This window comes from Nipponia nippon, unplaced genomic scaffold (assembly GCF_047370975.1).
Source record: "Nipponia nippon isolate SJK-2023a ecotype South Korea unplaced genomic scaffold, ASM4737097v1 scaffold_4, whole genome shotgun sequence".
In the NCBI taxonomy this organism is placed as follows: domain Eukaryota; kingdom Metazoa; phylum Chordata; class Aves; order Pelecaniformes; family Threskiornithidae; genus Nipponia; species Nipponia nippon.
In genome coordinates, this window is record NW_028262358.1 from 61,299,578 (window position 1) to 61,324,017 (window position 24,440).

General features: G+C 39.6%; 1 protein-coding gene and 1 long non-coding RNA gene across 7 annotated transcripts in view; one reads left to right on the forward strand and one right to left on the reverse strand.

Annotated features, from left to right (window-relative positions):
* The window catches only part of LOC148053327 (uncharacterized), a 29,319-nt gene extending 26,703 nt beyond the window's left edge, over nucleotides 1–2,616 (reverse strand). The window contains exon 1 of the mRNA XM_087775661.1: nucleotides 2,216–2,616. The gene's annotated coding sequence lies outside the window, so the exon portion shown is untranslated. The remainder of the gene's footprint in view (nucleotides 1–2,215) is intronic.
* On the forward strand, nucleotides 644–18,050 carry LOC148053328 (uncharacterized). 6 transcript variants are annotated; one of them, XR_015708413.1, is made up of 6 exons: nucleotides 644–821; nucleotides 5,820–6,030; nucleotides 7,005–7,327; nucleotides 8,321–10,212; nucleotides 14,321–14,357; nucleotides 14,450–18,050. It is a non-coding gene; the product is annotated as an uncharacterized LOC148053328 (long non-coding RNA). The 6 variants fall into 6 exon arrangements; XR_015708411.1 differs by lacking the exon at nucleotides 8,321–10,212 and having other exon boundaries at nucleotides 7,005–7,092; nucleotides 7,177–7,327; XR_015708410.1 differs by lacking the exon at nucleotides 8,321–10,212 and having other exon boundaries at nucleotides 7,005–7,092; nucleotides 7,177–7,327; nucleotides 15,221–18,050.
* The last annotated feature ends 6,390 nt before the right edge of the window (nucleotides 18,051–24,440 follow it).

Sequence of the window (24,440 nt, forward strand, 5' to 3'; positions counted from 1 at the left end):
CATTCACTGGCGATTACACTCGAGTTATTTCGTATGTGTGATTGCCTTTTCTCCTTGCCTAAACTTTATAACCATTGCAGGAGGTCAGCTGAAGAAGCCAGAGTCAGAAGAGAGTTACCAATGCTAATTGCACTTGGGAAGAGCATTCTATACAAAACAACTCTTGCTATAAAAGAGAGCATCAGATAAAAGAAACATCTGATTGGATGGAAGTCAGGGAATAAGAGCAAAAGAAGTGCATAGTTGAAGGTATTTTGATGATTTGATGGAATCTGGAAGCAGGTCCCACTAGCTTAAACAGCGTGCCTAAAATGACCAGAATTAATGTGAATTCTACATGGGCTACATTGCTAAATGCAGGGCCAAGTCCTCTTTTCTCACATTTGCTGTCCTTTCCTCATTCTTTTCTCCTTTCTCCAGTTCTGTCTTTAAAGTCTCTATAGCTTAGTAGGAGCATCCCAGTAACATCTGTAACCTGGGAAATACCCAGGACAGCTCACATGATGCATGCTCACAGGGACTGATCATCCCAAATTTGGTGCCCTCCCTGGGTCAGCCAGCCTACAGCCCTCCACAATGAGACCTATGTAACAAGGGCACTGAAGGGGCTGTCTCCCATCCAGATCAGTATCTGAACACCCGCCTAACCCCTGTCTTCCTAAATCCCTGACTCCCTGGTGCCTTCCTGTTGTCCCAGGATGGGCCACAGGAGGCAGAGGCTCTGCCATATATCATTTGCAAGCAGGGAAGAAAGCAGAGCTGGCAGTCTGAGAGTCTCTCTGTGCTGGTGCACTGGTTGGTGTCTGTACCCCCAAGATGAGGTAAGCAACAGGAATGGCAAGAAACTTATGGCTTTCATTTCTCTTTTTAGGCTTCCCACTCAGAAAGGCACCTAATGCACACACCTGCACTGTGACTGATGTAATTTTATACAAAAAAAAAAACCAACATTGAGATGAAAATAAGTTGTAAGGTGGTTATGTAGTAAAATGAATATGTAAGGAAGACAGATTGTACATAGGTCTAGACACAGATACAGATTTTTTTTTAAATCACTAACAAAAATCACCTTCATGCTCAACTTTGCTCACTTGCACGAATGTCCAAACAAAGGTACCTCTAATACAGTAAGGGAAACTACCAGAACTTTTCTGATAGCTAAAAATATCCAACATATGCCCTGCATTCTCTGGGCCTTCTGTGTATGTGCTGTGCCATTCAGACCATGGACTGAATTTCACTATTTATGTGTTTGTGTTGTGTTTTCTTACTTTTATTGAGCTTGAATTAATCCTTTACCAGAAAAAATTATGACACACTTTGACACTGAAAGCAGTGTAGATGAAAGGAAGAGAAAAAATTTGAGTATCAGGAAATAAGACCAAGTAAAAAACACAGATTTTCGAAGTCTGCAATCATAGCCAAAATTTTTACTGGAAATGAAGTCATGCTATTAATATGATTCCTCATGACCCTACAAAAGGAATCTTACAATAGGACAATTCAGGTAAAGAATCTAACTTCAGCACTCTTCAGGAAGAACTAAAGTTGTGAAAACACTTTATAAACAAGTGTAATGTTTATAAACATTAACATTTTTTGAGGTTTCAGAATGATTCAAAGAGGGGGAAAAAAGTAAAATAACTAGTCCACAAAGCTGTGGACATGAGAAACTTTGAATATTATCAAATTTAAAAGTATCTGGTTTTTAATACTAAATATAGGCTAAAATGTTCATGAGAAACTAGTGGCATTACTAATGTTTTTCCATTTCAAGAAGTTCTTGTGTAATATATTGTAATCGTAAAGGAGAGATTAAAATCTTTATGTGGGTTGTCTTGTTTACCAGTACTTTGGAAACCAAAATATTGTAACTAGTACATCTTACATTAGAATGCTAATTAAAAATATCATAAGCATGTGTTGCCAAGAAAATTTTGAAAGAAAATTTGAGCTCTTTTCCATGGGTTCATGGGAACAACTTTGAAATTTTTAAAGATTTTTCTGAATTATTTTGTTGTTCTGTTAATAACACCACAATTATGGGGGAAAAAGTATTAAGAATGCAGGATTCACTGGACTCATTCTATTGCAATGAACCATCATATTCTAAGTATTTTTCACTATGTATCATAGCAGCCTGCAATCTCAGTGTTTTAAATAAGTACTTGGATACTATGTAAGGTACGTCTTAATGGACACATTATTTTATTACCTTGTATTGGAGCATTACCACATGCTGGGTTGTCTCAGAAAGAACCTGGTCATTGCTCATGAAGCCTCAGAGGAGTCAGCAGAACTTTTATACTTCTTAACATGCACCTTGTGTGGAGCTTATCCAGCACATGGCAAGAAACAGGCCATGATCACCTCAGGTTGGTCATTGTCATTGTTTCTACAGTGATGGTCTGATCGTGACATCTGCTTGATAAAAGACTGGCCGGCAAACAGTGATGCTGGGCTCCTCCTTCATTGCCGTGCCCATTACTTTGGGCCCAAAGAAAAATCCCCATCCTCTCCCACGTGCAGAAGGAGAATAACACCCAACTTCTCATAATTTAAGGACAGCCTCAGTGGTCGGTTTTATTGCTTCATATAATCAAGGAGGAAGTAGCTCCTGACCATTTGCCCTTCCACACTGGCAAGCCTTTCCCAGTCTGTCTGCTCTTTGCAAGTTTGTACTCACTGATCCTGGACCAACCCTCTGTAGAACATGGTTTTCAGAGCACTGTGTGCTTTGGGTGACATTTTCAGAAGCACAAGAGGAGCTTTTGTGTCAGGTTGTGTACATATCTGGAGGTCAACACCGGACACAGCAAAGCAGTATGCCTCCCTGAATAGATAAGCCCCAAGCCCCGTTCTCAAATAAAGAGATCTTGGCCCTGAAGTGCCTAAGTCACTTTTGAAAAAATACAATTAGGTGCTTTTGTAAAACGTAACTTGTTTGACTGCTTGTCTCCTGAAAGAGAGATATACACAGAAACTTTGACAGACTCAGTAGCATGTGGAAAGTGCGTGTTTAGTGAGCTGCCTCCTTCCTTCTGTATTTAAAGTACAACTTCCTACAGGGGAGGGGAAATATTAGGAGTCTGTGTCGCACTTCATTTACCCTCAGACACAGAAATACAAGGCGGTATTTTAAGAAGCAGCATGAAAAAATCCATCACAAAAGATAAAAACCCATCTGTTTCCTCAGAGAGAGGGGCTTTGTGATGGAAGCTCTCTGTTGTTGAGGATAAAGCACACACGTATGCGTAAACATATCCCACATAGCCCATGACACACTGCTTCCCTTCTAAACATAGAGCATGTTATCAGCACCGCCGTACATAGCAGCAGCTGAGTGGCTGCTCAACACCATGTTTATCTAATGGACCATAATAGACAGAGCGACTGAGCACAATAGACAGTGAGCTGTGTAAGTATGTTCTGTGCTAGTACAAGTCTTTTTTTTCTCTTCTCCAAATGGGGAAAGGAGGGGGTGAGGGCATTACACAAGACAGATCACACGGCTGTCCAGCAGCCGCTGAACCATAGCATAAAGGCCTTGTTTAGATAAATAATGACTCCTTTACTTTTTTCTTACAAGTGGAAGTCTCTAGAGCTGAAACATAATGTCCCACAACTGCTTCTGGCATCTGTTTTTCAGGGAGAGGATTGGGCCATTTATAAGGGGATCTGTTTTCACAAAGGTCTGCTCTGTTGCAGAGAGAATTCATCTCTTTCCATCAATAGATCCCATCTACTTAGAAAAGGCAACAAGGGAATGAGCTTAGAGTTTCAACACAGTGTTTAGGAAATGAACTAGGCAATCTCAGGAAAATCATGTGTCTTCTGAGCATGCTACAAAGTGTCCTAAGAAGAGTATACCAAGCAAAGGAAAAACTATCATCAGGTGGAAAATTTGGATTGTAAGATATTTCCTTCTCCATTGTTTTTTTAACTTTATAATCGAGAACTCTTTTAGAATTTAACCTCATAGTTTGCTGAGTTCTGGAAATTAGAATAAAGAAGCTGACTACTTCCCATATACATGCAAAGGCTTAAAATTTCCTTATGAACTGAGTATCTGAAGGCATATGATTCACAGAAGACCTCGCTACTCATAAGATAACCACAGCATTCTGAGAGGAGATATTTTAGAATCACAGAATCATAGAATCGTTAAGGTTGGAAAAGACCCTTAAGATCATCGAGTCCAACTGTTAACCTAGCACTGCCAAGTCCACCACTAAACCATGTCCTCAAGCACCATGTCTACCCAGCTTCTAAATACCTCCAGGGATGGAGACTCAACCACTTCTCTGGGCAGCCTGTTCCAATGCCTGACTACCCTTTCGGTGAAGAAGTTTTTCCTAATATCCAACCTAAACTTCCTCTGGGGCAGCTTGAGGCCGTTTCCTCTCATCCTATCACTTGTTACTAGGGAGAAGAGACCAACCCCCACCTCGCTACAACCTCCTTTCAGGTAGTTGTAGAGAGCAATAAGGTCACCCCTCAGCCTCCTCTTCTCCAGACTAAACAATCCCATCAGCTGCTCCTCATAAGACTTGTGCTGTAGACCCTTCACCAACTTCGTTGTCCTTCTTTGGACATGCTCCAGCACCTCGATGTCCTTCTTGTAGTGAGGGGCCCAAAACTGAACACAGTACTCGAGGTGTGGCCTCACCAGTGCCGAGTACAGGGGCACTATCACCTCCCGGGTCCTGTTGGGCACACTCTTCCTGATACAAGCCAGGATGCCATTGGCCCTCTTGGCCGCCTGAGCACACTGCTGGCTCATGTTCAGGTGGCTGTCAACCAACACCCCCAGGTCCTTTTCTGCCAGACAGCTCTCCAGCCACTCCTCCCCAAGCCTGTAGCATTGCCTGGGGTTGTTGTGACCCAAGTGCAGGACCTGGCACTGAGCCTTGTTGAATCTCATACAGTTGGCCCCGGCCCAACGATCCAGCCTGTCCAGGTCCCTCTGTAGGGCCTTCCTACCCTCCAGCAGATCGACACTTGCACCCAACTTGGTGTCATCTGCAAACTTACTGAGGGTGCACTCAATCCCCTCATCCAGATCATCAATGAAGATATCGAACAGGACCGGCCCCAATGCTGAGCCCTGGGGAACACCACTTGTGACCGGCCACCAACTGGATTTGACTCCATTCATCACCACTCTCTGGGCTCGGCCGTCCAGCCAGTTTTTAACCCAGCACAGAGTGCACTTATCCAAGCCGTGAGCAGCCAGCTTCTCCAGGAGAATGTTGTGGGAGACTGTGTCAAAGGCCTTACTAAAGTCCAAGTAGACAACATCCACAGCCTTCCCCTCATCCACTAAGCGCATCACCTTGTCATAGAAGGAGACCAGGTTAGTGAAGCAGGACCTTCCTTTCATAAACCCATGCTGGCTGGGCCTGATCCCCCGGTTGTCCCACACGTTTCTCTCATCTCAGCAAGTGAATACAAGAAGGAAAGAGCAAAGTAAATAACTATGGTTTATTTCTGATTCTTATCTCTGTTTGTTCTGAGAAACTGCTTTGGAGAAACACCCGCACTGTGACTAGTTTATTCATTAAATTATTCCTTTTTCCCTAGTTGTGACTTATTATCAAATGGCTCATGAACTCTATTAATCGATTATACATCTGATGTTCATTGTTGTTTACAAAGCACCTTAGTCTGTGGTTAGTTCATGATCTGATCATGACAGGTTTTACTAGTCATTTCAGAGAGCATGCAGGTGTTGAGTCCACCCTGGAAGCATCTAACTTGAACTTTACAACCAAGTGAAGCTCACTCTGTTGTTTGACAAATACAAGGTCTCTCCACAGGTAAGGAGGAGTGGGTCCTATTCAAGCACACCTGCAGCAGATGCCAGACAGGAAGAGGGAGCGAGAGGGGACAAAGAGGCAGGGAGAGCCTCCTCGTGAAGTTACAACCAAGTGACAACTTGCTGTCTGGAGGAGTCTTTTGGGAGCAGGAGAAAAAGCCCAGGGAGCATGGATATGTGGGGATACGTCCAAAGGAAAAGACAAGTGTCAGGTAGGATGACCTATTTTGAGTGTCTGGCTTTATTGCACTTCTGGGAACTTTATTACTGCAGAAAGGATGGAGGCAAAGAGTGCTTTAACTGACAGGGTAACACTGATGGGCTGCAATATTCAGGGGAGACCTCTGCCTAGGCAGGAGAGGGAATGAATCTTTAAACTGACTGCATGAGTGCTTCTGAATTTTTTTGCCTTGCTTTTCATCTTTATAATGCTGTAAATTTTAGAATGAACTTTAAAGGGTAACCAGTAGGCATTACTTGATATACCTGCTTCACGGGTAGTTTAACCAAGGCTCAGGAAAGCAAAGGTGTTTACTCCTTTTGTGAGAGGAAAGAATGGCAAGAGCATAACAAAGTGAAGGGCATTTGGGAATGCTATTTCAAGTATTCTAGAAGCAAAACCACATACTGACACCAAGCCATCCGGGAAGCTATAATTATCTACTCTGTTTTGGAGAATACTTGTGACAAACCAGCCAATGTTGCAAGTGGTGGCCTCAGATAAGAAAAGGAGTCTGTAAAATTGAAGCTTCAGCAGAAAACTAAGGATGAGTCACAACCAGGGTTAAAACTGAAACAAAAGCCCGCGTTGCATTAAGATCCTTCATTAAGATAAACACCCAAGATACACACACACACAAACCCCCTATTGCCTCCTACCAGGAACAGTTCAGTCTTTTCCTGATGATTTTATATACCCACCCTCTGGGGTTACAGCTGACTGCTAGCAATTACCCTTGATACACCAGCAGGTATTTCCTGAGGGGAAATGACAATCCTAATAGCTAGTGGCTGGTAAGCCTCCAGCTGACTGAGCCAGTTTTTACCCGTGACAAACTGGGGCCTGTCCATTCACCTTGTCACAAGTACTTTAATGCTTTCTTTGGAGAGGACTCTATGTTTCTAGAAAAATTTTCAGAGAGCTTTTATGGGTGCAAAATTTTCCATCTTTTCTTCTGGTTGTCAGTCTGCAGAGCAGAAATCTGAAAGAGGTCACAGCATGGCTCAGGCTCCTCAGCTGATCCGCACTACTGAGCAAACACACGGGTGTGAAGGTCTCTGAGGATGTGGTGTCACAGTTGGTGAGGGGGAAGACTTTCCATGAGAGAGTGAGTAACAGAATCCTCAAACCTTCCCAGGGCTGGATTTTCAAAGGCAAGTGAGATTGTACCTGTGCCACCTTCAAGTGCACTTAGCTTCCCTGCTGCCAGCTTTGCCATGTCCTTGTGGCATGGCCTCCTCAGCACATGCTGTACATCTCAGCACCCTGCCACGCCCAGGAGCCACCAGGTAAGTTAAGGCTGGCCATCCTGTGTAATTTCTCTGCCTAGACCTAGCAGCAAGGGGCTGGTCCCATTTGAATTGGGGTTCCCAGTGAAATTCGAGTTCAGCCCCTCACCCACAAATTTAAATGACACTATTGGTGCTCAGTGAGCCAATTGCCCGACTTGAAAATTTGAATCAATGGCAACAACAATATTTTATTGAAAGGAGAAGGGAAAATGCCTAACAAAGTAAACCAACTGTCTAATATGCCCTACCTAAGCCATAAAGTACAACCAAGCTATGCCAGCCAGTTGCTTCCTCCTTCCCATTTTGAGACTGCCAAGTTTTCCCACATAAAAAGATCAGTTCAAGCTACTTCTACTCTTCTGTCTCCCTCTTTCCCACCAGCCACTCTGCTAGCTGTGTCAGTTAACTGCTGCAGTTTCTGTTATTTCACCTCTTAATAAAAACTCATCTAACACTAAGAGAACTATCAGTCTTCTTGCATACGTGACCCTCTTAAACAGGTTCTCCTATTTCACAACTTAGCAGGAGCCACTTTAATAGTCTTTTCACCTCTAACTTTCACATACTTATGCAAGAAGCCATTGCCTTACTTTAGCATGGTTACTCACCCTAGGAATATTAAACCATAACTAGCTAATACACACTTTCTGACACTATTCCTAAAATAAACTGGTTTTCCAATTTATGAAATGTCTTTCCTTTTCTCAGAAGTGTCTCTCAGGAACAACAAATGGCATATAAAGCAGCCATTTCTCGGGCCAGCCCATTGGATCCTATCCATTCTCCTTGGCAGACACTGACAGGAAGCCCCTCTTCTGGGGTCACATTCCTGGTGGAAGGGAGAGTTACTGGAGTGCATTGCTTTAAGTCTAGACTTTTGCTTCCAATTTTTCACAGAGATTTTCTGTGAAACACTTAGGTATAAGAGACCTCTCATCTAGTAGCGTATGGATAAATCCCATTGAGTTCAATAACACTTTTGCTTCTCAGGCACTTTGGCACTTCTGGAAATTCCACTGCTAAACCTCTCAGGACGAACATGAATCTAAAGAGGAGCCTCTCATCAGCTCAAACCCTGGATGACTTTGGCACCAGTCTGTATCAGCTTTGGGGTTTATAAAAATTAAATCCAACTAACGAAGATTTTAGAAAAAAAACAAACCTCTTCCATTTGGTCCTCCATTGATGATATAAACAAAACCATAAGTTTCCTACTTAAATATTTTCCCTCCCAATAATATACATATATAAATACACACATGCTTATATACGTGTATATATAATGCATACACACATGCATGGATAATGTGTGTATATACAGTAAGGCTTAAAGCAAACCAAATCCATACCACCAAAGATTTTGAAAATTCAAATCCAGATAGGTATAGTATGCAAACCTAAGGTATTTTATATATGGCTTTTGGCACCCATTATTAGTTAGCAATAGTAGAATAAAATATTCAACAATAACCAGGAATTGACAACATTTTGTTGGCTTTTGCTTTTTACTGTAAATCAACTTTAGTCTGCTGCTAGCTGGCTTTGTTTACTTAAAAATGTTTCTGAATGCTTTATTAGAGACAAGCGTTCTAATGTTATTGCCAAATTTTTGCCAGATTGAAAATGTGCATAGCTTATTTCCCTTTTAGGACTGCACAAGAACAGTATGTTTCAGGCTTCAGTTTGCAACTCCTGCAAGTTCTCACTGTTTACTTTTTTAAAAGACTGCACTGCCTACATGGCCAAAGCACGGATCATGACCCTACTGTGCAAAATTTCACTAGTTTGCACAACTTCCTCAAGACGTGGTTCTGAATAAACTGTACTATATCACTGCCTCCAACACACAGTTTAGAATTGCAGCTCTAATAAAGACATAGGCACATACCAGAGTTTCTAAATATTTGCTCAAAAGGAAGCCAGAGAAGCAAAGTCTACAGCTAGAAAGTGCAATGCATTATACAATCATGCATCCTTTTTTGGGAAAAGACTACTAACTACTAAAAAAAAGCAGTCTTCAATGGACTGCATGAGTTGAATGCACTACAGGCTTTCTACATGACTCAAACTCAGTGTTTTTGTGTCAGTGTTAGAAGTACAGTCCAGCTCTCAGAATCTCACAAGCCAAAGCACGGAGGCGACCTAAGGGAGTGTATGACAGAAAAGGAAACCAGAGAAGTGGCTGAGGCGAAGTAGGCAAAGCTGTGGCAACTTCTTGGTTTGTTTATTTTTTAAGTGGAAGAATGTAGATAGAGAAAAGTATTTGACTTCGGAGAGAGTGGAATGAAAACCAAAGTACATTAGCCAACAAAAAAGGAGAGACATTATTTTTGTGCAGAGTAAAATGTAAGCTGTTGCCCTTCCCCCACCACTCCTTTCCATGTTCTTCCTTCCCAGATCAGCAACCCATGCTGGTCACTCTCTTTGGGCCGTTTCTTGCTGAAGAGGAGATTCCTGTGTCTAGGCAGGATTTTGCAGAGGACAATTTCAGTTTCCAAATGATATCTCCATGCTCCCTGACCTGGCCTGATAACAGTGCAGAACAGTTCCCTGGCCACCCAGGGAGAGTTTGCCTTCATGCTCCTGAGCAATTGGTTTTTTGCTCCCTTCTTGTAGCTTCAACCCAGTATTGCGCTGCCAAGCACAGAGCCGGTCTAACATTGTTTGTAAAGATCTGTGCAAAGGTTGTGGGATGCACACCAGGCTTAACAGATTGATTTAACATGAAATACTTCCAGGATATTTAGATTACACTCAGCTTAATGTTTGGAAATAGACCCCAGATGTTTTTTTCTGCAAGTACCAGCAATCATTTCTCGTCGGTCTCCAAGAGCAATCTGGAGAGAAAAAAAAGACAGACAATTAAAAAAAAAAAAGGAGGGGTAAGGCATTTATTATAAACGCTGTAATGAAAACTAGAATCTTTGCACTCTTCTGTCATCATTACAGGCTTCCTGATCTTAACTCCTGTCCGAATTCATGTCATCCTCTCTGAACACCTGCACTAAAGAAAACCTCTCTGGACTATTGTAGGGGCACTATCCATTTTCTGAAAAACAATTCCTTATAGATGTCAATCTGTAGTACCCATGTGGTATGTGTTACTCAGCCTTTTACATGAAGCTGAGCAGAAATAAGGGGATACTTTTACAAAGGGGAGGAATTGCACTCTCGGGAAAAAGCAGCTCATATCTGACCATGGTAATTTAAACATCGTTCTGGTGTTTTGGGCAACCGTCTATAAAAACACAACTAACATATACCATAATTAGAAACAGAGCAATGAGATAGAGAAGGTAATACTTAATGAAAAAAAAGATATAATGAAGATTGGTCTCTGGAGAGAGAAGCAAGGGATTTTGAAATAATCTGTGTGTACACAGAAAACAAAAGAATTAAAAACACAATTACTGGGTGCAGAAAGGACAGCAGAAAGAGTAAATACCAAAATGTCTGTAACAAACAGGCATGGTCAGAAGGGGGAGAGTGGCTAATGTCCACTTGTAGTTGGCATTTAGCAGTGAGTGCCAGTGATATGCATCTATTATAATGGGCATGCAACCAAATGAGTATAACTTGGAGAGAGGATATAAAGAGGAAAAAGAAGAAACATGGTCTGCTTTTGTTGTAAACCATGACATTAGGGAAATTATGGAAGGGGAGGAGAAATTCTTAAAAGAGTGGGAGCAAAGATTTGAGAGAAAGCTCAGTAACATGAATTAAAAGTAAAACCAGACACAAATGTAAAATGAAGTCTGCACAGCTATTCCTTGAAGAGAAAGGGATTACCACCACCAGAATTCCACAACAACTTTCAACTTTATCCCTCTCTGTGGGGTTAGAGCTATTAAGCTGCAGTGCATTTCTTAATGACTGGATCATATTCTAAAGTTCAGAATTATAACATAGCACAGGAAATATTTATTTCTCCAACAGCCTAAGGTTCATTGCCTCTTAGTGAAGATTTTCTGTGTCAAACGACACCTTTCAAATCTCCTTCTTAATGAAATGCAAAAAGAGCAAAAGGGAAACAAAAGAGAATGTACTTTTTCTCTGACTTGTTCAGAAATTGCTCATCGTTTGTGTTCAAGTCTTAAATAATTTTAAAAAAATCATACTGGGACAGAAACTACACCAGTATGAACACCTTATAATAGTGGGGAGGCAATAATAACAAGAACTACAGTTTTAACTAGTTGTTACTGAGTGGTCTGCCTGAAATAATAAAGAAGATTTGAATTTCCTAAGTACAGACTGAACTGCACTCAAAGGTAGTAGTGGCTTCTGGACATGGCAAAAGATAATAACCTCCCGATACACATGGGAAAACAAAGAGCAATAGAGAAGCCATGCTGAATTTAACCTTGATTTGAACAGAGCCTGGCTCTGACATGGGAGATTGTTAAGACAAAAGCTCTGCTACCACCTGCCCCCCAGGCTAGGAAATCTCATCTGTTTCTGCCCAAGCATAAGTCAGGACAAGGATTCCCAACCAGTTCACAGTTAAAGGCTTTGGGCTGCCTCTGAGAAGTGGTTCCAGATTGGTTCCTTTCCCCCACCTCCACACCCCCGAGGATGCTCATGTGATGAGGCAACTTCATCCTTCACTTGTTTTCTTCATTGCAGGGAAAACATGGGTTGCTTAGAGAGAAAATGTTCTCTCCCTCCTTTTTCTTCCTTCTCTCTTTTTTTATTTATTTTCTTTTTTTCTTATTCTTTGTTGTTGTTGCCTTTTGCTGACTGACATTAAACAAACTTCTAATTCACATGATCCACTACACGTCCAAAACTGCAGGGAATATCCAAATAATTTCCACAATATAAAAATAATTTATTTTCATAGGGTCTACCATCAAGGAAAAAAAGACTAAGAAATCTAGAAATGACAATGGGGACTCTAGGGACACGCAGAGCTGTTGGCTCAAAGAGAATGGTCCATAGATCACATACTTGTAGCCAGGTGTTGTCCCTTCCCAGCAGTCATTGGAGCTACAATCATCCAAGAATTTCAAGAGCCCATTCCACAGCAACACCCACACACACACATGCACCCAATTCTACAAAACCTCTAGGGTCCGGAATGCATTCAGGAATGAAGATGTGGAATAATTCAAAGAGAAAAATGTGTTACTCTTCCTCTGCACCAGAACAGAAGAGGTGATTAATTACCAAGGAGAGGTTTACAAAGTAATGCAGCACAAAGCCATATCCAGCAATTCCATCTTTCCTTGTGAGAAATAGTTAAATGATCTTCTAAACATTTTTCAAGTCATCACATTCCTTTTTCCATCGTTGTCTTCTACTGTATCTTTATCTTCGGGTTCGTTGTTCTTTTCCCGTTCATTTTTCAAATGCTCTTTCCTTTTTTTTTAATATGTAACCTCTCTTCCTGCAACAGCTATCAGTGATTTTCATTCCTTAGCAAGTTGAAGCTCTGAAGAGATAGTTTAAACCATATTTGTTTTTTCCAGAAGTAAAAGGTTAAGAACTCAATGATATTGTGATAGACAAATAGTTTCAAATAAAAATAACAGTGCACCCAGAGATTTTTGTGATGCTTAACTGAACCAGAACCAAGCTTTCACTGTTGAAACTGTGCAGGGAGTAATTTCTCCTTTATATGTGTTCACATTTCCTCTTAGCATGCTTAGTGAAACAAGTCATGTGTTCCAAAATAGGAACATCTAAAGTCGGGGGCTGGGCCTTTCCAAGAAACAGATGTAAAATATAGCAGAATTCTCATGAAAGATTGTTTAATTCTTCTCAGGGGATTTGTAGCTTTCTATCTGAAGATCCATTATTTGGATACATTTCAGTTGTAAGCCAAAGCTTTGATTAGATAATTTGGTATACCAAATTGGTTTAAGAACCACAACCAAATCGAAATCTTTATTCTCCTCAATTTGTAAATCTCAACAGTTGTTAAGGATGACACACTGACATGGTGCTTCATAAAGCACATCAGAAATTGTACACCTGAGATGTCAGAGCAGAGAGAATCACAATGCAATGTTATCATAGCTACACCTGAGAATTAAGACCGACATGCAAAATGTTTAAAAAAAAAAAAGACCTCTGGGATAAAAGCAGTGATAGAGCTAATGCATGAAATCGCATACAACCTTTTATCCTGTTTATTTAAGGATATTTGAACTAAGTAAATTTGCTACACCAAGAAAATAAATCAGTCACCGTGCCCACTGTTTCTTTAACTTACTTAATCGATATGCAATATAAAAGGAAAAGTGCAAGTGCAATTATGTATGCAGATAGTATACCTGGAATAAGGTGTACTATGTCATAATACATTAATAAAGTAAAAAACCCAGAACATAATAAATAAACAACATTCAGGTGGTTGTATTAAGTGTCCTGATCCACCATGTTTCCTGTTCCCTCTGCTAAGTAAATATATGCTCTAACTGCTGAAATTTCAAATAAATACTCTTGAAAAACAATGGAAACACATGCTGTTATTTCAGTTGCAAGGGTGAATTTTAGAGCAAGTAAATTCATACGAATTGAAAGAATCACAGTTCACATAATCAATAAGAACCTGAGAAATTCAGATTCTCAGTGTAAATATGATGATATTGGAATGTGGTTAATTTTTTTGTGGGGAGGCCATCTCATTTAATTTGATCTTGCAGTCCTTGGGCAGCTTTTCTACATTTAAAAAGGAGCACTCAGTGTTGGTATTTTCTACAGTTTAGAAAATCACCCTGCTTTGAATACAATGCAGGCATTTCCATCAGGAATGTCCCAGTTTCCTGGGCCAAACTGAAAACCAGTGCACTCGCATTTTAAACCTAGCAAAGGAAGCGAAGCGAAAGGCATAGTTTCTCCGGTTATGTGCTAAAGCGCACACGTAGAGCTAGATGGAGAGCATGTGCCTACATATGTGTATCTGTCACTGGTATGTTTCAATCAAGGAAGCAGTAAATTTGCCCCATGTGTTTTCTCTGTTAATTGGTTTCTTCTATCGTTCAGATTCCAGAGGACACTGGAAGCCCCCAGTAAAGACACGGTACGTCAGAAGACTTAGCAAAACAAGTCCTTTTTTTAAATGTTTCTTTCAGCAACTTGTGAAATTCCTCACCTTCATCTTTCATTCCCCAGGGAGCAAGCTCTGAGGAAGTGGATGGCACCAACTAACTGGCTGCTTTGAAATTACAGACGATTTGACTGAGAAAACTTGAAAGATGTAGTCTATTTTTCTACTGACCTTGTGGTTCCCCCATATGAGCCTACCACCATCGTATCTGCAGTTACAGAGTTTTGGCTGCCACTTCCTCCTATATTTTTAACAGATGGGTTCATTCGTTTGTACGCTTTTTCTCATGCCTGCATTTAATTTTCCTCTTCCCCCACCCTCAAATCACCAACTTCAAATGCAACATTTCCTCTCTCAGAGACATGCCACCCTCCCCAGCCCCACAGAGTTCCAGGAGCCCGAGACCTCGCTCTGTCACCACGAGGAGTGCACTGCGTGTTGGCCACTCTGCACCAGGAAAGAGCTTTCTGTGAAATGCAGAAAAACCTTTCTGGGGAAAGTGGCAATAAGTACCTAAAATTTCGGTTTTATATTCCCAAAAGTATTGGTTGTTGTTTAGCATTTTAATTTCTTCCCAATTGACCGACAAATTAAATGCACTTCACTGAATACAAGGTCCACCTTAACAGTAAAAGCACAGGATTTTACTTGGAGGTGGAGAAAAACAAATATTTAGGGTAATAAAACCTTCATTAACTAAGGACTTTCAGGAGAGTCACAGAAGAAAAACTTAGACAGCTATTAGCAATCTGACATGATGCTGTTTATTTAGGTCAAGTCTTCGGAGTGTCTGTTAACCCTGTAATGATTTGTTAATATCTCTAATTTTCCTTAAGGCTAAACAAGTGAGGAAGCCATCTTGTTTTCCACATCATTGGACTTAGCATGCTCTGGCAGATTACCATGACAACCAGAGCAAGTGTGCCTGGTGTGAAGACAACGGTGTAGGCCTCATTTCCTAAAAGCATGTTCCTACTGAGGTGGAATCACCAATTAAAAGACCCTTCTGTCCTCCAGGGTTTCGGAGATGCAAATAGAATTGTGAAGCCTCGCTGGTCAGCTGCTTTACCTGAGCTAGTCACTCTTACTGACTGTCTAAATATAGAAAAAATCCAGCAAACAGGGTAAGAGGTGCTTCTGGAATTTCATCAAGGACTGGATTAATCCTGAAAAAAAAAAACCAAACCCAAGGTTGCTCTGAAGAGTGGACTGAGACAATTTTTGTGATTTTTGTTTACTGAGTAAACAGCTTGAACAAGAGGGTGTTCTCCAAGTCTTGGAAGATGCTTACAGTGCATCTTCTACAGCATCAACAATAACATGTTTTGTCATCAGCCCTCTGTCAGTGTGTCTGAGTCACACACATTTGGTATAAGTGAGGATTAATTATAGATCTAATAAAAAAAAAAAGATGTGAGACTGTGGGATGACTGTTCCAACATAGCTTTTAGGCATCATTCATCTTCTTATAAGTGCCTTATTGTAGCATATTTCTTTTTCAAAAAAAAAAAAAAAAAAAAGATCAGCTGCTCACAAGTTGCCTTTATTAAAACAGAACTAAGTTTTATAAAAGGTAACCTTTATAGTACCATCAATTAACGAATTGTTTCACAAAGATATCAGTTTGTTTAGCACAAAATTGCGGCTACAGCTGATTCAAACCAAAGATTATCTGCAATAATTTTTTCCTATTTTGTTATACTGAAACTGGTTTAGAGAAGATGCTAGAGGAAATTGAGAAACATGATAGGACTGCAAATACTAAAAATAAAGTAGCATTTTGCTCAAAGTAAAATAATTGATTTAGTAGGTGGTCATTGTCAAAATATAGATCGAGCACTGAACGAAACAGAAAGACGCTGCGAGTTGGACTCAGTATTAGATCTGTCTTCACTCATTTATAGTTATTCACATTCATGTAAATGTCTCGTATTGGAGGACATCCATCACAGAACTCCAAAAGCCTTCAAACTCTCCAGAGATGTGGCTAGAACAGCCATTAGAACCAGAAGACTAAGAAAAAAAAAATCCATATATAATGCTAATCCTGTTTGGATAATCACTGACCATATAGTGCTTTTCAGTCACAAGTTCCGGAACAGCAGCAGATCCTAAAGCACCCTTGCATTATTCTGTTCCCACTCAACAAAACAGAATCTAGCATTAAGTTTATTTAGTACATGCAGGGCATGCCCTTATATGTGAGATCAGTATAAGATATAGGGTGAATTAGGCTTAACATACAGACCTACATTTTGTACTATACTCCAAATGAAGGACACGCAGGAGGAAGGTTGATCTATGTACAGCATGAAGTCCATGTCTATTCATTTTTACATGCAGATAGGTCGCTGTTAAAATTTTCCAAACCTGTCTTCTATTGATTTCCATGAGAATCTCAGGTGTTTTGAGTCCTATTTAAATACCTAAATACTTTACTGACTTCCTTCCATATCACAGTAAGTCTACTCAGAACCCTAATTCAGAAAAATCACTTCTTCTAAACTAAAAACATTAACACCCACTCTACTATTGTCCCCAGACCATCACTCAAAATATAATTCTGTCCTCTCCATTGAATGAATGTGATTCCCTGTTATTGAATCTAACTAGCTAAATACATTCTGTTTCTAACTAGCTAGGTATATTTTGTCCAAGAGTTATCGTGTAGATAAACTCAGTAACTGCCTGCCTTGCACAATCAATAGCAAATTGTGGCTATGGTTTTGGCTCACTAACTAATCAGCATTTCCTCTAACAGTTTCCTAGACACAGTGTTGTCCAATTTGACAGAGCTCATTAGTTTCCAACTCTTAAGAAAAACAAAGTGTTTCTATAAAAAATTTGTTGAAAGGGCCAAATAAAAATTCAATTTGCATGTACCTTTACATTCTGGAACTGCTAAGAAGACTTCTTGCCTTAAAGAAAAATGCCAAATTTTAAGAATGACTTTAACAGACAACAATTTAAAATGGATAGAAACAATATAGGAAATATATAGCACCATATAAAAATGATCAATTCTCACGTGTAAAACTGAGCTCAGTTGTGGTTGACTCACTCTCAAGAAAGATAAAGCAGAGACTGATGAAGTCCAGAGTAGAGGTAGAGGTAAGGTGGGATTTATATTGGATGAGAGATTAACCCAGACAGGACAAGAGTAACAGGAGACTTGATGGAGGTGTACAGAATTGCTACTGGTATAGTAATAAACTGATCAATCTCTCCTTTTATTAAACTTGTCCCATCATATAACAACATAGGGTTGCAAATTAAAAGGCAATAAATCCCAATTAGAAAGAGAAGTATTTACTTTCAAGAGACATAGTACTACACGAGGTCATTAAGTGAAATACTAGGGATACAGTTTAAAAAGAAGCCTAATGTTACAACCATTAGTACTTTCTGTAGACATGAAAGTCATCATAAATGAGTATTAAATCTTATGTCATGGGGTATATAGAAAATGCAATTTTTCCTTATATAGTTCTACTCACCTACTGGCTTGGTTCACTGGCAAGGATTTTACCTCCCTCTGTAGCATCTACTGTCAGCTACTGCGAGCTTATTCTTTATAGGTTTTAATTTTGTTTCACTGCCCACTGGTTGTAATTATCTCAGATGCATGAAAATAACATTTTCTCAACTGATTTTTATCATTTTCCATTTGGCAAACATCAGTTTCTTGTGTGTGTTTTGAGCCAAGCTGAAATCAACACATCTGTTTCAGTTTAATATCTTCAGTTTATATAACAAGACCTATGCAGTAATATGATGTCTTTACAGTGGTGTTTCCTAACCAGTGAAATCAGGCCAAAACACCTATGGCACTTTAAAATTTTACTGATTATAGGTAATCAAGGCCTTGATTACATATTTCTGCTAAAAGACATCTTTAGTCATGCCAAACCACCTTTTCTTTTTTGCCAGCATTATCAATTGTTCAGGAAATAGTGTGCTTAGTTAATTATTACTTTGGAGTCAGCATATGGGGGACAAATAATCTCAGTTTGAGAGCTGCAGAAGTAATGGGCATTGTTTTGTTTTACAAATTCCCAGTGATGCAGTATGCAATTCAAATAACAAGGATTTGGTAGTGCTTTTGGCATCCTGTGATACCATGAATAGCTGCCACTGAAACCAAGAACCCTTCAAGTGACATCCATTTGCAAACCTGCCTGAAGACACAACGGTCGAATTTGCTTTGAAGAGATGCAACAAACCACAAAATTCCAGTCCACTTCCAAATAACTAACCCTTAGTGATAAGGGTCTTTGGATCCAAATACAAACTGTGATCAGTTTTCAGATGTTTGATCTGTAGCTTGAAGTTGAATCCATGCTACAGTAAATAATTAAAAAGTAAAACCAGTAAGATTTAGACTCATGACAGCTTTTGCTCAGATGATAGTATCCTTATGTCAGGACCCCAAAGGCATCCATAGGTCTTGCCCTGATGGAGCCTGCCACTATCACCAACCTAGTCCTGTTCAGACCTTGTGAGATGGCGCCCAGCTGATGAGCACCCTGCCTATGTGGAGGTCACCCTTGGATTCTGGCTTGTCCTCCCTCATGGACCAAACTTGTTCTTGCTGCTCCCTGACAGCTTAGGTATGTATTTCTAAAAATTTCAGCATGGAGTATATTACAACAGTGATTTTCACCTGAGTAGATGATTTCTCTAACCTTCAGCTCTGTGTATTTATTCTGAGCCCAAACACCCGTCTGGGGTCTCCCAGCATGGTTTTTTCCTAGTGATGGTTTTTTCCTAGTGTTTTTTTCCTAGTGATAATAATTCTATGCACCAGTTTGTGCTATTCTGAGTAGTTGTATCCACCAACAGAAAGCATTTCTGATGGTCCTAAGGAGTTCAAAAATAGCCTCACAGTTAATTTCCAAATAGAATTCAAAAGTACAGCAGTTTTCCACAACCGTCCTCAAGTGACTGTTTCTGAAAATCATTTTCAGTTGACTCCTGGGACTGTGATGGGCAGCACACACAACAAAGCGAGAGCTCTTTTGCTTACAACAGGTTCTTTGCTCAAACTCTGGATTTGGTCCTCTCTGCAGCTCCAGAGAATTACTTGGTCATTGAGCTATTGGCTGGATAAAAATATCACTTCTACTTTTCCTGCTGAACCTGTCTCACTGTCAAGAAAAAAACTTCAGTATTCATTGGCTGGAAAGAAAATGCAGAAAAGAAAGCATTTATTCTTAGCAACAGGAGATTTCAATCAAGAAGTCCTGGCTTTTAGACCATTCTTCAAGAATAGTTTATGAATTCTATCAAGTAACAGTTTAATGCAAAATATACAAACAATATTTGAAAATAGGACCGGTTTCCTCCTTCTATGTCTTACAACTCAGAGTGAAAAAGCTCTTCTAATGATACATATGCTGGATCACAACCCAGCTGATTTGTTTAGCTGCTTTGACTCTGCTGGATTTCTCTGTCAGGGAAGTATTCATCTTTCATTGTGGTCACACCACAAAGACAGTTCAGTTATGACTTAGGGGGATTCATAGCAATGCTGAGTTATCTACATTTATTTCATGATAATTATAGTCTCAGAGCCTGCTCAGAGGCAAAAAGCTGACTTGCTATAACTAAAGGTCCTTAAATTCATCAGCCTCAGGTCAACCTCTCAGTTGTCCACAGAAGTGATCAAGAATAATTCTGATCTTAGGTGTGCAGTGACTAAAGAGAAAACTTAAGACCACTATGTTCCTAAATTCCTTGAGTTGGCTTGCTAGAATTAGTTGTAACTCAGAGGATGTTCACTCAGATGTTATGAGCTGTGTTCAGTCTGCATAACTTCAGCGGTACATTTTTCAGTCCTATATTAGGAGCTTCAAGTTCAAAGGATCCTGAGTCAACAGGATGTAGCCTTCTATTTCACCAGAACACTTTGGAAAGTCGTATCCTTTCATATGCAATACAAAGATGGCATTTTTCCATCGTCCTCTTCCAAAGTAATGGATTTGCAGAGCTAATGCTTTGAACTATAGTGAATTTGGGAGCTATTCAATACTCTCTCTTTAGTGAAACCTACATTTCCCCCTTTTACCATGTTTCTCATTCTCTACCAAAGCAGCAAGTACTGTTCTCATGTTTTAGAATTGTGAGAGGTAAAATTGGGCAATAAATCCTTACATGCTGATATCTTATGTTTTAGCAGAGGAACAATTTATATTGAATAATAAGCAAAACAATTTTCAGTTGGATGACTGACAAAAGAAATCATTGTTCATTCTTGCACAATGAACCATGAAAACCAAGTCGAGGTAAGAACAAAAATACAGTTGGTACTTTCATGCTGCAGGAAAAGGACTGAGGACTTAGAAACTAGCTGAGCTCATTGTCGCTAGATTTTATTGAAACTCAAGAGGTTGCACTCATGGAGAGGTTATCTGTACATTTTTTTCTTTATTTCAGTCCACATGGTTTCAACTTTACCCTTTTCAGTCTCACTGGGAGCTTCAGATCCAAATGATTTCAAAACCTCAGAGCAAACTTCACTTGAAATAATTCTTCTCATGGAACTCACCTAGAATTAAGAGTTTTTTCAACCCAAAATCATTAAGTAGTCCTAGTTAGCATGAAAACTGATCTTTAATGATACAATACATTCAAAAAGGAGGCATGCCTTAATGATCAAAGATTAGTCTGAGTTTTATTTCTATGGGAGAAGATAAATGTGGGGATTGGACAACTAACAAGATATCTTGTGTATTTCATATAGTTAGTACTTCTAACAAAGCAATTCTTGTTTAACACAGGATGTGATTCAGAAGCTCTTACACACCTGCATGATGCCACCCAAGTCCTTCAGGTTACTCATGGGAAGGATGAATGTAAGATTAATTCTGTCTGAGGTTCCACATACATCGCTGATACCTAGGATCATAGATACAGCTAGTCAAATAATGGCAGAGAAAAAAATGGCAATTTGCTGATCAGGAGGATTTGTAAAAGTACATTACATGTTGGGTCTATTAAAAAAGACAGAGAGAACAAAGCATAAGACAACATTATTCCATTATTATATATAAACACATGGTGACAGACATCTTGAATGCAGTGTGCCACGTTGGGCCCCCATTTCAAAATATGAGAACTGGAAAAATCCAAAGAAGTGAAATACAGGAGATCAAATGTGTGGAACAGTTTTTGTACAAGGAACAGATAAGCAGACTAGGGCTTTTCAGCCTGAAAAAAAAGATGCCCGAGGGAGGACGTGACAGAAGCTTATAAAATCAATGGCATGAAAAGGGTGAATAGGAACTGATTGTACTTTGTTTTTCCCTCAATACAAGAACACTTGCTAGTATAAAACAAGCCATATAAACAACAGAAACAATTCCAAGAAACCCCACTTCAACCACCTACCTTAATATTCCACAATAGCAGTATTCCTTTTTAAATGTACACAATTGTCTGTCTGAAAATCTATGCAGTAAGTTCAGCTATATGAATGCCATCGAATCTTTTCTGAACATTAGGACAGCTTGAATTAGGTGAATACCCACCTACAGCCATAACTGAGAACTGAAACTGAGCCCCTTCTAAATCAATTGTATGCATTTCCTACTTCCATGATGTTTCTGCAGTGTGGAAATATAAACAGTCTCGCAGCCCACAGAAAAACAATTGATTTCTGACATTTCTTTTGACAGATCTCAGACTTATCATGACCTTCTGGTAAAATTGGCTACTAAAATAAAAACAAGCATTTTGGGAAGCTTTTTGGAGGTCTGAAATTGACTCTTTGGAAATCTGCCCTTGTCCTCTGCTGCTCATTAGTGGAATGCTCTCCTACTGATACTGTCTGATGGCAATTAATATGCATCCCTGTATATTGCACCAAAGGCTTTGGAGTCTCATCTGCTACCAATACTGCAAAAAATATTATTCTGACAAACCTTCACAGTGAAGCCTTGTTAATCGAGTGACAGCATAGTTAAAAGCACATAGTAAAGATAAAATTGGAGATGACGTGACTGGAATGGCATGACTGTTAAGAATTAAGGAACATCAAATTAAAATCTGTGATGGCATGTTGAAAATGAATGAAATGAGATATTCTTCTCTGAAAGTACAGTTAAATTGTGTCACTTATTGACACAGTATATCACGGATGTCAAAAGACTTCATGGTTTCCCAAAATGATTAAATAGAGTAATAGAAGAACAAGACATCAATAGCTGTTAAGCACAGAGATAATATCCATGGTTAGGGAAATACATGAACTGTAGATTGCTGGAAGTTCGTTAACTATGACTATAGGGTTATCTATCACTCATCCAAAAGTGGTTATCCACTTTTGGCCACTTTCAGATAGAAGTTTAGGTGGATCTGTGGTCCAACCTACTATGGCTATTCTTATGCTTATTCTTATGCAGGCAATTGATTCATTAGAGACAACTAGTCCCCCAAGTAGACTGGTTCATCCATCTAAGCTTATGAAATTGTGTCATGCTGTGGTTTGCCTTGGCCAATCTACTAACAAGAATATTAACAAAAATAATTCCTATTGTTATTACTATTGTGTAAAGTTTGTGTGGTCCTCTGGCCTCCACGAATATCCTCTGTCATCTGCTTTTTTATACATCCCATGCCACTTTTACAAATGGTCTGGATCCCTGCCTGCAATCTTATACCCAGCATTTACTGTATTAGCCAATCATCAACTTCATTTTGTTTCATCGTCTCCCTGATGGTTCATGACCTAGTGCAGGGACAGCAGTTACCTATCTCAGTTTCCTTGGGGGCAAGGAAGTGCTACTGGAGCATCACTATTTTATCTGGCACACAGGGAATCACTGTGATCACTTCTTGCCCCAAGCCCATGCCAAGTTGAACAGCTGAGGTTCATGGCACCAAGGTTTAGAGGTTTTGAACAATACTTTGAGAAGAACTTGCAGCTTTTGGTTACATTTACAAATTACATGAAATATATATATGCTAGGCATGTAGGTGGGCTACAGAGAGGAAAATAGAGAGCAGAGGTGGATAAGCAAACCAATAATATTAACACAAAGAAACATTACCCCAAGCATGTTCAGAAATTCTTGTAAAAATCGTAGCATCCAACTTCCACGATAAACCTAAAGGCTGGCCTCCATATTGGTTTTGACAAACAATCTTCTCTGGTATCTGCCTTTCATGAATTCCTGTCAGGTAGAAGGTTAGTGGAATAACTTGTTGTTTCAGCACATTATATTCATCTCCTAAGATTCAGCTGCTATATTTTATTCTATCTAGTTTGTCAAAATGTGATGATTCATTACAGTAGGTCTATATGTCAATATCTGTATTTGAATAATACAAAGATAAACTTTCAGGCCAGTACAGCTGCCTTACTATTATATGTATTTATTATTTGCATTAGTCCAGCTTATCAGATTTATCGACCAAAATAGATGCAAGTTACTGTACAAATACAGAATAAAATTAAGATCCTGCCAAGAAGAGATTCAAAACACAAGAATTACTGGAACTGGTAGTTAGCAAAAAAGTCAAAGTTTACCAGTGGTCTACCAATAGATATTTAGGATGGGAGTGAAGAAGGACTTTAAAAAGCACTTTGAAGAGAAACAGTGAAGTATTTTGAGTGGTAAGGTGGCAAATGCTGTCTTGCAACTGGAGAAGATGGGAGACAGTCATAATCGTTAAACTGCAGAGAATGCAATTGCTACAAAAATCCTGAGACCTTATTTAGAAAAAAAAAAAAATCTATATTTTTCATACTGCTCATTTCACATTTCAGCTTGGAGAACATTCCCTCTACCAATATCAGCCTGGCCAAACCAGTTGACTCTGTCACTGTTAGTAAGTGGGGAAAGCCATTTAGGTCCTCTGTGGTAATGAGTTAACAATGACTTGATAATGCTCCACCACCTGATGCAATCAGCCTGCTCTCCACACATGGCAAACCAAGCCTGAACTGTGAAATTGCATCCTATAAAATTGTAGATGTCCCTGCAGAATAACACTTCATTGAGAGTTTGCAAGTATTTTTTGCTGACTTGGAGATTTTTTGTATATTTTCCCCTC